The sequence below is a fragment of the Triticum dicoccoides genome, chromosome 6B (genome assembly GCF_002162155.2).
Source record: "Triticum dicoccoides isolate Atlit2015 ecotype Zavitan chromosome 6B, WEW_v2.0, whole genome shotgun sequence".
Classification (NCBI taxonomy): domain Eukaryota; kingdom Viridiplantae; phylum Streptophyta; class Magnoliopsida; order Poales; family Poaceae; genus Triticum; species Triticum dicoccoides.
This window is the reverse complement of record NC_041391.1, coordinates 284,610,822-284,623,803: the sequence shown is the minus strand read 5'-3', so window position 1 is coordinate 284,623,803 and position 12,982 is coordinate 284,610,822.

Sequence of the window (12,982 nt, the reverse complement as noted above, 5' to 3'; positions counted from 1 at the left end):
ATCAGAGTCCAAAACAAGGGCAAAAGAGTTTGGAAAAGTAGATACGATGGAGACGTATCAACTCCCCCAAGCTTAACCCATTGCTTGTCCTCAAGCAATTCAGTTGACAAAATGAAAGTGACAAAGAAAAACTTTTACAAACTCTGTTTGATATTGTTGTTGCAAATATGTATAGCCAGCATTCTGGGTTTCAACAAGGATTATGAACTAACCATATTCACAATAACATTTAGGTCTCACATTTACTCATATCAATGGCATAATCAACTAGCAAGCAATAATAATAAATCTCGGATGACAACACTTTTTCAAAACAATCATGATATAATATGGCAAAATGGTATCTCGTTAGCCCTTTGTGAGACAACAAAACATAAATGCAGAGCACCTTGAAGATCAAGGACTGACTAGACATTATAAATCATGGCAAAAGAGATCCAATCACACTCATACTCAATATCAATTAATAACAAAGCATACAAATGATAGTGGTGCTCTCTAACTGGTGCCTTTTATGAGAGGATGATGACTCAACAATAAAAGTAAATAGATAGGCCCTTCATCGAGGGAAGCATGGATTTGCAGAGGTGTCAGAGCTCAAAGCTTTTAAAATAGAGAAGAATATAGCTTTGAGCGGTATGATTTCATTGTCAACATAACAACCAAGAGATCTCACTATCTTGCATGCTTGATACATTATAGGAGGTTCCCGAATAGAATGGTAAAGTTTTTACCCCCCCATCCACCAACAATCACACTCCACGGCTAGCCGAATCCATGGGTACCCTCCATACCAGCAACTGTCGTGGGGGAGTTTTGTTTGATATTTATATTTTGATTTGATTTAGAGAATGGAACTAGGCATCCCGAATACCAGCCACTTTCTCGTGAATGACGAGTGAATAAACACTCATCATGAGAATAACCCCCTAGCATGGAAGATACTGACAGCCTCCAGTCGCTACATGAGTGATTTGGGCATACAAAACAGATTATCATTTGAGGGTTTAGAGTTTGGCACATGCAAATTTACTTGGAAAGACAGGTAAATACTGCATATAGGTAGGTATGGTGGACTCACATGGAACAACTTTGGGTTTAAGGAAATGGATGCACAAGCAGTATTCCCGCTTAGTACAAGTGAAGGCTAGCAAAAGATTGAGGAGCGACCAAATAGAGAGCGACAACGGTCATAAACATGCATTGAGATTAATCAACACTGTGTGCAAGCATGAGTAGGATATAAATCACCATGAACATAAATATCATGGAGGCTATCTTGTTTTTTTTCAACTACATGCATGAACATGTGCCAAGTCAAGCTAGTTGAATCAATCAAAGGAGCATACCATCCTATCATACTACATCATAACTATTTTAAAAGCATGTTGGTACACAAGATAAAACATTATCCACCCTAACTAATTAAGCATGGCACGAGTAACTATAGTCTCTAATTGTGATTGCAAACATGTTTCATTCATAATGAGCTGAATCAAGAACGATGAGCTAATCATATTTACAAAAACAAAATAGGTCGAGTTCGTACCATCTTTTGTCCATCTCAATCATTTCATCATATATCGTGATTATTACCTTTCACTTGCATGACCGAACAGTGTGGATAATAATAAGAGTGCACGTGCATTGGACTAAGCTGGAATCTGCAAACATTTATTGAAAGGAGAAGACAAGGTAATATGGGCTCTTTGTTAGATCTACAATAATGCATATGAGAGCCACTCAACATTTTCATCGTGGTCTTCTCCTCACGACCCAAAGAAAAAGAAAAAGAATTTCAAAGAAACACACTGAAATATTTTTGGATTTTTTGTTTTTCTAAGGAAAGCAAAAACAAGAATGAGAAAAACTATTTACACGGGAAAGCTCCCAACAAGCAAAAGAAGAACGAGAAATCTTTTTGGGTTTTATTTTAATACTACTACTAAATAAACATGGAAAAACACAAATGAATCGACAAATACTTTTTTGGGTTTTCTCAAAGTTTTCAAACACACAAGAAGAATGCAAGAAAAAGAAAATAAACTACCATGGATATACAATGAAATATGATGAACATCGACAAATGGAATGAGTGTGTGTGAACATGAATGTAATGTCGGTGGGAGATACATAGACCCCCAAGCTTAGGCTTTTAGCCTAAGTTGGTCTAGGGCCATGGCTGGCCTGGCGGATAACCAAAGTTGTAGTCAGGGTTGTACTGGGCTGCGGCAACTACCGCTTAGAGAGCTGCCTCGTGGAGGTGAGCGGCCTCCCCTGCTCTCTTATACTCATCTGCTTCCTCTTTGGTTATGAAGTATCACCGTTTTATCTGAAAGTCAAAGAAGGCAGGAGCGGGAAGCGTAATATAGAAGACGCGATCCCTGTCAAAGATTAGTCGGTACAGGAGGGAATGTTCGTTCCTCTCAAGAAACTGGTAGCGTACCATAGCATTATAATCAAGAAAAGCAGGTGGTAACTCAATGTCATTCTCTCTTATGGGTACCCCAACCTACCCCAAGATAATTAGCTAAATGGGTGGAATAAATCCCACTGAAGAAATCTCCATCTTTAGCACTATTATGTAACCTCCTTGCAATAATAGCCCCTAAGTTATACCGTTTATCACCCATTACCACACACTTGAGGACTCTAAGATCTGATGCACAAAGGTGGCTATGATCATGTTTACCATTAATACATCTACCTATAAAGAGAGCAAAATAATGTATGGCAGGAAAGTGAATGCTCCCTATGGTAGCTTGTGTGATATTTCTAGTTCCTCCCACAGTGATGCTACCAAGGAAATCAATCACTACAAAAAAAACAATTCCATGATGATACGTGTTTGTCACAGTAGGTCACGTTTTCTATCATGCATGTACATCCATGAAGATTTTATGATAGAATCGAGATAGTCATACCTGTGCTGTCATAGAAGTGTTCCATGACATTACCAAAATTATCGTCATGAAAGTGTCCACTTCCATGACGATAAATCGCATCATAGAAGTGCTTTCGTCAAGGGTAACCGACACGTGGCTTCCCCCATAACGGATCGCCGTTAAGCTATCAGGTTCTAGTTTGGATCCGATAACCCATTAACAGCCCGGACCAATGGGGATATTCCACGTGTAAAATTCTCAATGGCCAGAGAAACTATGTGTCGGCTCACCTTTGGGATAGATGTCATCCACACATTTGACCGAGGCGCCTATGATACGTCGACACATGGCATGACCCAACAGAGGCCCATTTGGGTGAAAAGGCGAGGCCATTTGACTTGGTCAAAGGGTAGTGGGCCGGCCCACGGAAAGCATGTTAACGACCTGTTCGCATATAGCCCATTTACAGCCTGCTAACTCAAGGCCCGTTACGGCCTACCCAAATTAGGCCAGTAGTGTCATCTGGGCCGTCCAATATGATTCCAGCCTTCCAGCCCATTTATGGACCATGACTTCTTTTGGCCCATAGGAGGCCCTTTGTAACTCTGGGCCCATTAAAGGCCTGAGATGAAACTGCCCATAATGAACAGTGTATTGCTTTATACCCATTAACAACCCATTATTCCGTCGGTCATTTGTAGCCCATGTTAACTTTCGGCCTTCTAAGGGCCCATTTATTCTTGGGCTCATTTCCAGAATTCAGTTACTTACGGTCCATTACTGGCCTGTTCCGCTTGTGGGCCAAATTCAGCCTGTGGTTATAGTCGGCGCGTTTGTGGCCCATTAAACCGTTGGGTTGTTTTCATAGCATCATCAAATACGGCCTATTAACAGCACGTTATGGTCGGGCCATAAAACAGACGATTTCCACTCTAGCCCGTTTACGGCCCATTTTGGGGACCGTTATTGGTCCACGAATAGTACAACCCATGGATCCTACGGCCCATAGGAGGGCCATGGTCACTACAACAGGTAGCGGGACCATGGTTACAATAGTCCATGTCTTGCCATGGTTATTGTGGCCTAGTTAAAAAAATAGGTTATTGTGGCCACTAGAAAAACGTGGAAAAAGAACTGTAGTGACTACAAGGAAACACCTAAACAAGACAACAAGGAAATAAATAAGCAAGCAACTAACGCTAGGCTATTACGACTATTACACATATTACATCCACTGGGCATCAAAGTTCGCCACCAGTGCAAATATAGGGAACAAAGCAGCATATTGCATACACTGACCGTCTAAATTGGCCACCAGTGCAAATAAACGCGGCACCAAAATAAGCCCATAATTGAGAACTTCAGAAGAGCTCAAGAAACGTTATCCTGGGTATCCACCATGCTGGCAATAAGCTTAGCAAGCTTATTAGCTTTCTCCTGTTTGACGCTAAAATCCTCCAATGCTTGATGTTGCACCAGAAGTATGCATCTGAATGCTCCAGCGACTTCTGCAGTCCTTCGGCTTCTCATCGCAGCATAGTCGATCGATGTCTTTCAGCTTGTAGTTGAGACTCATGAAACCAGACTGATTCAGACAGTGAGTTTGAATAGCTTGTGCCAGCAGTAGTGGCCAGTAACTCGAACACTACACCAAGACATGACTTTGGGGTTGTCTCACTGTCGTCAAGATAGTTTTCCATAGCTGTTTTATCAGCTTTGTTGGAGACCAACAAGGATGTCTCACTATCTTGAACCTTATCTGCATTACTTCCTTTACCATTGCTTAATAAGGCACTCTTCCCCAATATTTTGTCAACATTCTAAAAGAGGAAACAAGCAGACACATAATAGGTTTAGCATGTACTAGTATATGAAACTCATTTCGATGAGCTAGTTCATTAGTAAGGTGGACAGGATTAACCTACCAAGTCTTCTATTGCCAAGTAGTACATAATAAAAGCATCAAACAAACATATATCTATGTCCTATGGTCACTGCATTGTCTTGCCAAATCAAAATAGAGACATGGTTCAAATCAATCAGTTCAAGACAAAGCAACACTGAAAGAATACAAAGCGTGGGAAACTACACGGCACAACAAGATTTCAGATGGGTACCACGGGTCTACATGTACAACAACACTATTTGCTCTATTGTGATGCTAGTAATGTGCATGATATGAGAAGTCAACTGTGTACACAATTGAAATTGGAATCAACAGAGCTATTTATAAGAGCAAACCTGTTAAAGAAACATGCGTAAACATACCTGTTGTGCCATTGGAGTTTCGATTGGATCCTTCAATTTAAAAATAAGTTTGTATGAGCAAGAGCAAAGTAGTATGCACGATAGGAATGGAATCTTAAATGAGAACAGTTGTTCTTCAGGTTTAAGCACTTGTTCTACATGAATAGAGTATAGTAAGACGCAGGCATATAGTACTTAAAAAATGAGCTCATAGAACTTGCCACTTTCTTAGTTTGGGACCAGTACAGAACAAGACGTCCCCAGTCATTGTCCAATAAATGTGTCTCAGGAGAACGTAAGGGAATTTGATGAGTTTCTTTGCTAGTGAAGTACGTATTCTTTAGATAATTCCGATGCTGCCACCGAGCATTCTTGAAGATAGCAAAGGTACTAGCACAGTTTACCTCATCCCGAGTTTCCAAATCGGTCCTTCTCTATAGAGAAAAATGGGAAAAGTTGTAGTATTATAACCATCATGGAGGTAGAATGTATGGGACAAAGCAAAGTAATTGCCATGAATCACATTACTTACACATAACTCTTGGACAAACACCTGCAACTGGCATTTTCCTTCATCTTCAGTATAATATTTCCATGATGGGAAGATATGCACATAGGATTTAACAACATCAAATGCGATAGATGCTAAACTACGAATGGCTGATTGTGCTTCCTCCACAGGAATAGGTATACTAACTGTTGGAGTTGGGGTTCGCCGTGGTAGTACTGGCGCTTTGGGCACTGGAGCTACCTTACTAACTGCTCTTGATTGGGAGCTCTCTGGTGGAGATGATGTCATGTCAACATGACTAGTTATTATCTGCTGGGGTTGGGGTCAGATTGGGTGAAGCTAGTTCTCTGTCCATCGCATAAGGGGTACAATCTTCGAGATTCTGGGTTACGTGTGGTAGGGCTGGTTGTCGTGCACGTACAACCGAGGTGCTATCTCCACCAAGAGGTAGCACTGCTTTATTTGAAGACCATGTTTTTACTCCACTAGATACTGCCATCACCCGCTCCAATTCAAATGGCTGATAAACAGGAAACATAATTGAATGTACATACATTGTATGAGAGACAGATGCAGTAGATAGTGTGGAAAAAAGAGGGCATGGAATAGTTGACATGTATATTGTTTAACTAAAAAGGATAACATGACATAATTTCACATATATGATGTCGATCTAAATTGGATAGCATAGCATGACATAATTCAAAGATATGATGACTAACTAAATAGGACGGCATGAGATAATTATATGATGTCTTTAGTAAACATGTTCGCATGACTAATTCACATACATGTTATCTAAGTAATCATGATCGCATGATTTAATTCACATATGTGATTTATATGCTAAGCAGAGGGCATTCACATATATGATGTTTGAACTAAGAACATGGTGTTGAATATTGTGTATATGATGTCTAAACTATGCAATGCAAGACACCATATGCATGATATGAGTAGTATAACTGTGCCAAGTTAGAGCATACACCTCGGTGGGGGAATAGGGCTGGTCATTTGTCTCCGAATCCATCTCTGAGGAGCTATTGAGACCTAGCAAGAGATCTGCTTCAACAGGTAGCATTGTCTGTTCTGAAGACCTTGCTTTCACTCCAGATTTTTCCATTACCCACTCAAATGGCTGATTCATAGGAAGAGTAGTTTAATTTATAAACATTATCGACAAATGGAAATGTAATGAAGAAAAGGATGGGCAAGATATCATTCAAATATATGATGCCTGGTTAAATAGGATGGCATTGCATATTTCACATATATTATGGCTGGCTAAAAGAGATGAGACTGCATAATTCCCATCTATGATATAGAAACTAAACAGGTGGCATTACAGAACATGTCTAAACTAAGCAGATGACATATATGATGTTGAAAGTAGGCACTGCAAGGCAAGATATGCATGATATGACCAACATCATCAAGCCAAATTAGAGCAAACACCTTGGGGGGTAAATAGGAGTGGTCAGCTGCGTCTGAATCCGCCTTAGAACAGATATCTTCCTCTGGATTACAATCTGGAGAGGGGGAAGGGTTTGCCATTGAACCCACCATGGAGAGCATGCATAAATCTAGAGTGATGGTAACAACCAGTGGATGGATACGAAAATAATGATAGCAGGCTGATGATAGCTTTAATTTAATAAAAAGATAGATGATGATTGCTTTACTGTTTGTTTCCCACCAAGATGAACAACATAGGCATACCCTAGGTAAACCAGATAATAGATAGAGATACTATTCATAGCTACCTCGATATGTGCCACACAAGTAATTTTAAAACTCAAGTTTGAACATGAATTGGACCTGACTTGCAATCTAAGAGGTGAACAGGGTGATAAAGTAGCAGGTAATATTAAGCAATGCATAACATAAGCGGAACAAAAGAGTGCGACCTCTCTTATGGACCAGTGTACTCCCCAGGTTCATTTGCTGAGTCGATGATGGTGATGCAGTTGCGGTGGGTGCCGACGACAGGGAAGGAGATCTGAGGCGGCGAAAGACGGTCGTGAGTCGTGATGTCTGGTTTGGTGGATGCTTTTGTCGATGGAGCAGCTCCGGTGAGGTGGACGACATCGCGGCAGGAGCAGGACAAACCACACAAAGTTTTCTTTGACACCTACCTGTAACTGAAGTAATTCTGTAAGGACTCCTTTGGCTTGCAGGATTCTAAAAACGCAGGGATAGGAAAAATACCGAAATAGGATAGGAATGCACGTGGTAAACAGAGCATTTGTAAACACAGATCTCTATCAACTTGGGTGTTTGGTTCATAGGAATTGGAAGAGCAAAGGAATGCAAAGAAACATGGCCAAATTAAAGTGAAACCACATGAAAGCGTGTAAAGTTAGAATGTTATTATGCCACTAATGCACTTGGTCTTGTTTTCATGCATAGGATTATGAAAAGTAGGTCCAGGTGGATGTTTTGATCCATTCCTTTCAACAAAATGCATGAATAATTGAAGAGTAGAGTGCCATAGGAAAAATTCCTATTTCTATGTTTTTCCTTAAGTTTTTCCTCCGAACCAAAATAGCCCTAATGGATCGACATGAATGTAGAGTAATAAGTGATACGACAAGTTGATATGTCTCCGTCGTATCTATAATTTTTGATTTGTTCAATGCCAATATTATTCAACTTTTATATACTTTTGGCAACTTCTTATACTATTTTTTTGGGACTAACATATTGATCCAGTGCACAGTGCGAGTTCCTGTTTGTTGCATGTTTTATGTTTCGCAGAAACCCAATATCAAACGGAGTCCAAACGGGATAAAAACGGATGGAGAATTATTTTGGAATATTTGTGATTTTTGGGAGGAAGAATCAACGCGAGACGGTGCCCGAGGGGGCCACGAGGCAGGGGGGCGTGCCCCAGGGGGGCAGGCATGCCCTGGACCCTCATGGGCACCCCGTAAGGCTGTTGACGCTCTTCTTTTGCCGCAAGAAAGCTAAATTTATGAGAAAAATCTGGGCGAAAGATTCACCCCAATCGGAGTTACGGATCTCCGGATATAAAAGAAACGGTGAAGGAGAAGGATCTGAGAACGTAGAAACAGAGAGATAGATACAATCTCGGAGGGGCTCTCGCCCCTCCCAAGCCATGGGAGCCAAGGACCAGAGGGGAAACCCTTCTCCCATCTAGGGAGAAGGTCAAGGAAGAATAAGAAGAAGGGGGTCTCTCTCCCCCTTGCTTCCGGTGGCGCCGGAGCACTGCCGGGGGCCATCATCATCACCGCGATCTTCACCAACACCTCCGCCATCTTCACCAACATCTCCATCACCTTCCCCCATCTATATTCAGCGGTCCACTCTCCCGCAACCTGCTATACCCTTTACTTGAACATGGTGCTTTATGCTTCATATTATTATCCAATGATGTGTTGCCATCCTATGATGCCTGAGTAGATTTTCGTTGTCCTACCGGTGATTGATGAATTGCTATGATTGGTTTGAATTGCATGTTTTATTATTGGTGCTATCCTATTGTGCCCTTCGTGTTGCGCAAGCGTGAGGGCTTCCCGCTGTAGGGTTTGTAATATGTTTATGATTTGCTTATGGTGGGTGGCGTGAGTGACAAAAGCACAAACCCGAGTAAGTAGGTTGTTTGCGTATGGGATAAAGGGGACTTGATACTTTAATTCTATGGTTGGGTTTTACCTTAATGATCTTTAGTAGTTGCAGATGCTTGCTAGAGTTCCAATCATAAGTGCATATGATCCAAGAAGAGAAAGTATGTTAGCTTATGCCTCTCCCTCAAATAGAATTGCAATAGTGATTATCGGTCTAGTAAAGAAGTCAATTGCTTAGGGACAATTCCACAACTCCTACCACCACTTTTCCACACTCGCTATATTTACTTTATTGCTTCTTTATCTAAACAGCCCCTAGTTTATATTTACGTGCTCTTTATTATCTTGCAAACCTATCTAACAACACCTACAAAGTACTTCTAGTTTCATACTTGTTCTAGGTAAAGCGAACACTAAGCGTGCATAGAGTCGTATCAGTGGCAGATAGGACTTGAGAGAATATTTGTTCTACCTTTAGCTCCTCGTTGGGTTCGACACTCTTACTTATCGAAAGGGGCTACAATTATCCCCTACACTTGTGGGTTATAAAGACCTTTTTTTGGCGCCGTTGCCGGGGAGTCATAGCGTGGGGTGAATATTCTCATGTGTGCTTGTTTGTTTTATCACTAAGTAATTTTTATTTGTTGTTCTTAGTTGTTTTATATCTTTAGTTATGGGTAGGAAACGCAAAATACCAAAAAAATTAGTTGTACCTACTGAACCAATGGTTGAAGAACCACTCAAAATCTATCACACTGCTGAAGCTTTTTACTTGGATCATCTTTGATCCCTTTGTGCTCATGCTGAAACCCCAACTAGCTTAGTTGAGGGCAAATCTTTAGATGAGCATGCTTGTTATGTGCGATACCGTATATCTGAAAAAGGGAAACTTTTACTGGATCAAATTCATCGTTTGCAATGCTATGCTTGGAATTTATGTATAATATATGATGTTACTTGTTGTTCTGAAAACCCTAAGAAACACCTTCCCTACCAATGTGAGTTTAGTAATAATGTAATCATATCTTCGTATGCTAAGGGTGTTTATAATTACTATGATGTTCAACAAATTGAAGAATTTGTTGCTTTTAAGGGTGCTAATGAAATTGCTTCTTTGATTGAAAAGTATGATGCTACTCTCTACAAATCTGAAATTTTTTCCATACCTAAATATTGTTATGATAATTATGCTTCTAATGCCTATGTCAAACCATATATTGAGGACTCCTCCTCTGTCCAAGAAGAGAGTAATATTTTGCAGGAGTCTATGGAAGAAGAAATTGATAAAACTGTGAGCTCATTGGATGAAAAAGATGATGAGGAGAGCGAAGAACAAAAGGTGGAAGAGCGAATTAGCTACCCGTGCCCACCTTCTAATGAGAGTAACTCTTCAACTCATACATTGTTTAATTCCTCTTCGTGCTTACCGAAGGATGATTGCTATGATGATTGTTATGATCCCGTTGATTCTCTTGAAATATCCCTTTTTGATGATGCTTGCTATGCTTGTGGCCAAGACGACAATATGAATTATGCTTATGGAGATGAACTTGCTATAGTTCCTTATGTTAAACATGAAATTGTTGCTATTGCACCCACGCATGATAGTCCTATTATCTTTTTGAATTCTCCAAACTACACTATATCGGAGAAGTTTGTGCTTATTAAGTATTATATTGATGGGTTGCCTTTTACTACTACACATGATGATTTTGATAGATATAATATGCATGTGCTTGCTGCTCCTACTTGTAATTATTATGAGAGAGGAACTATATCTCCACCTCTCTATGTTTCCAACACGATAGAATTGCAAGAAAATGTTTATACTATGCATTAGCCTTTACTATGTGTGCATGATTTGTTCTTTTATGACATGCCGATGCATATGAAGAGAGTTAGACTTTGTTGTTGCATGATATATGTTACTTTGTTCTCACTACTAAATTACAAATCGTTGTTAATTAAAATTGGCTTTGATATACCTTGGGATCCGGGTGGATTCATTACTTGAGCACTTTATGCCTAGGTTAATGGCTTTAAAGAAAGCGCTGCCAGGGAGACAACCCGGAAGTTTTAGAGAGTCATTTATTTCTGTTGAGTGCTTTCATATAGTTTAAAAACAAAAACAAATAAAGAGGGGAACCTAAAACTTTTCAAAAAGGAAAGTGAAAGTGAGAGAGACAAGCATTGTTGAAGTGGGAGAGCTCCTTGAACTTTGCTCATGCTCACGGAAACTTTGTGAATCTTAATTACAGAAATTTTTCATCAAAATAATTATCCCCTTTTACAATTCCATTGTATTATAAAAATAATGTGCCAAGGCTTGCCTTTAGGATGTTTACAATGCTTGTTGGTCTGTACAGTGCAGGACAGAAACTTTGGATGTAGTGCGCGATTTTACATTTTTTGCTGGAACGTCAAATGGTTATGATACTTTTTGCAATGTTGTCTTGATATACAATTTTTTTATTTTTCCGAATTTTTGTAGAATTGTTGGGGTAACAGAAGTATTGTGAATGTTCAGATTGCTACAGACTGTTCTGTTTTTGACAGATTCTGTTTTTGATGCATAGTTTGCTTGTTTAGATGAAACTATCAATTTATATCAGTGGATTAAGCCATGGAAAAGTTATATTACAGTAGACACAATGAAAAACAAAACATGAATTGATTTGCAACAGTACTTAGAGTAGTTATTTGCTTTATTATACTAATGGATCTTACCGAGTTTTCTATTGAAGTTTTCTGTGGATGAAGTGTTTGATCGAGGATGACTCGATATGAGGAAAAGGAAGAGAGGCAAGAGCTCAGGCTTGGGGATTCCCAAGGGACCCCAAGTAAATATTCAAGGAAACTCAAGCGTCTAAGCTGGGGGATGCCCCGGAAGGCATCCCCTCTTTCTTCAACAAGTATCGGTATGTTTTCGGATTTGTTTCATTCATGCGATATGTGCAAGTCTTGGAGCGTCTTTTGCATTTTGTTTTCACTTTTCTTTTATGCACCATGATGGTATGATACATTCCTTGGTTGATTTATAGAATGCTCATTGCACTTCACTTAAATCTTTTGAGTATGGCTTTATAGAATGCTTCATATGCTTCACTTATATCATTTGAAGTTTGGATTGCCTGTTTCTCTTCACATAGAAAACTGCCATTTGTAGAATGCTCTTTTGCTTCACTTATAATTGTTAAGAGTGTGGGCATATCTTTTGTAGAAATAATTAAACTCTCTTGCTTCACTTATATCTATTTAGAGAGATGACAGGAATTGGTCATTTACATGGTTAGTCATAAAATCCTACATAAAACTTGTGGATCACTGAATATGATATGTTTGATTCCTTGCAATAGTTTTGCGATATAGAGATGATAATATGTGGGAGGTACTAGTAGATGGTTGTGTTTAGTAAGGATGTTGGTGTTAAGGTTTGTGATTCCTGAAGCATGCACGTATGGTCTACTAACTATGTAACCAAATTGGCGCGCATTGTATTTTGATTGTTTATCTTTGCGTGAAGGTCGGGGGCGCGCTATGGTTAACTCCTACCAACCTCCCCACTAGGAGTATGGGTTTAGTACTTTGTTTCAAGGGCTAATAAATTTTTGCAATAAGTATGTGAGTTCTTTATGACTAATGTTGAGTCCATGGATTATACGCACTCTCACCCTTCCATCATTGCTAGCCTCTTCGGTACTGTGCATTGCCCTTTCTCACCTCGAGAGCTGGTGCAAACTTCGCCGGTGCAT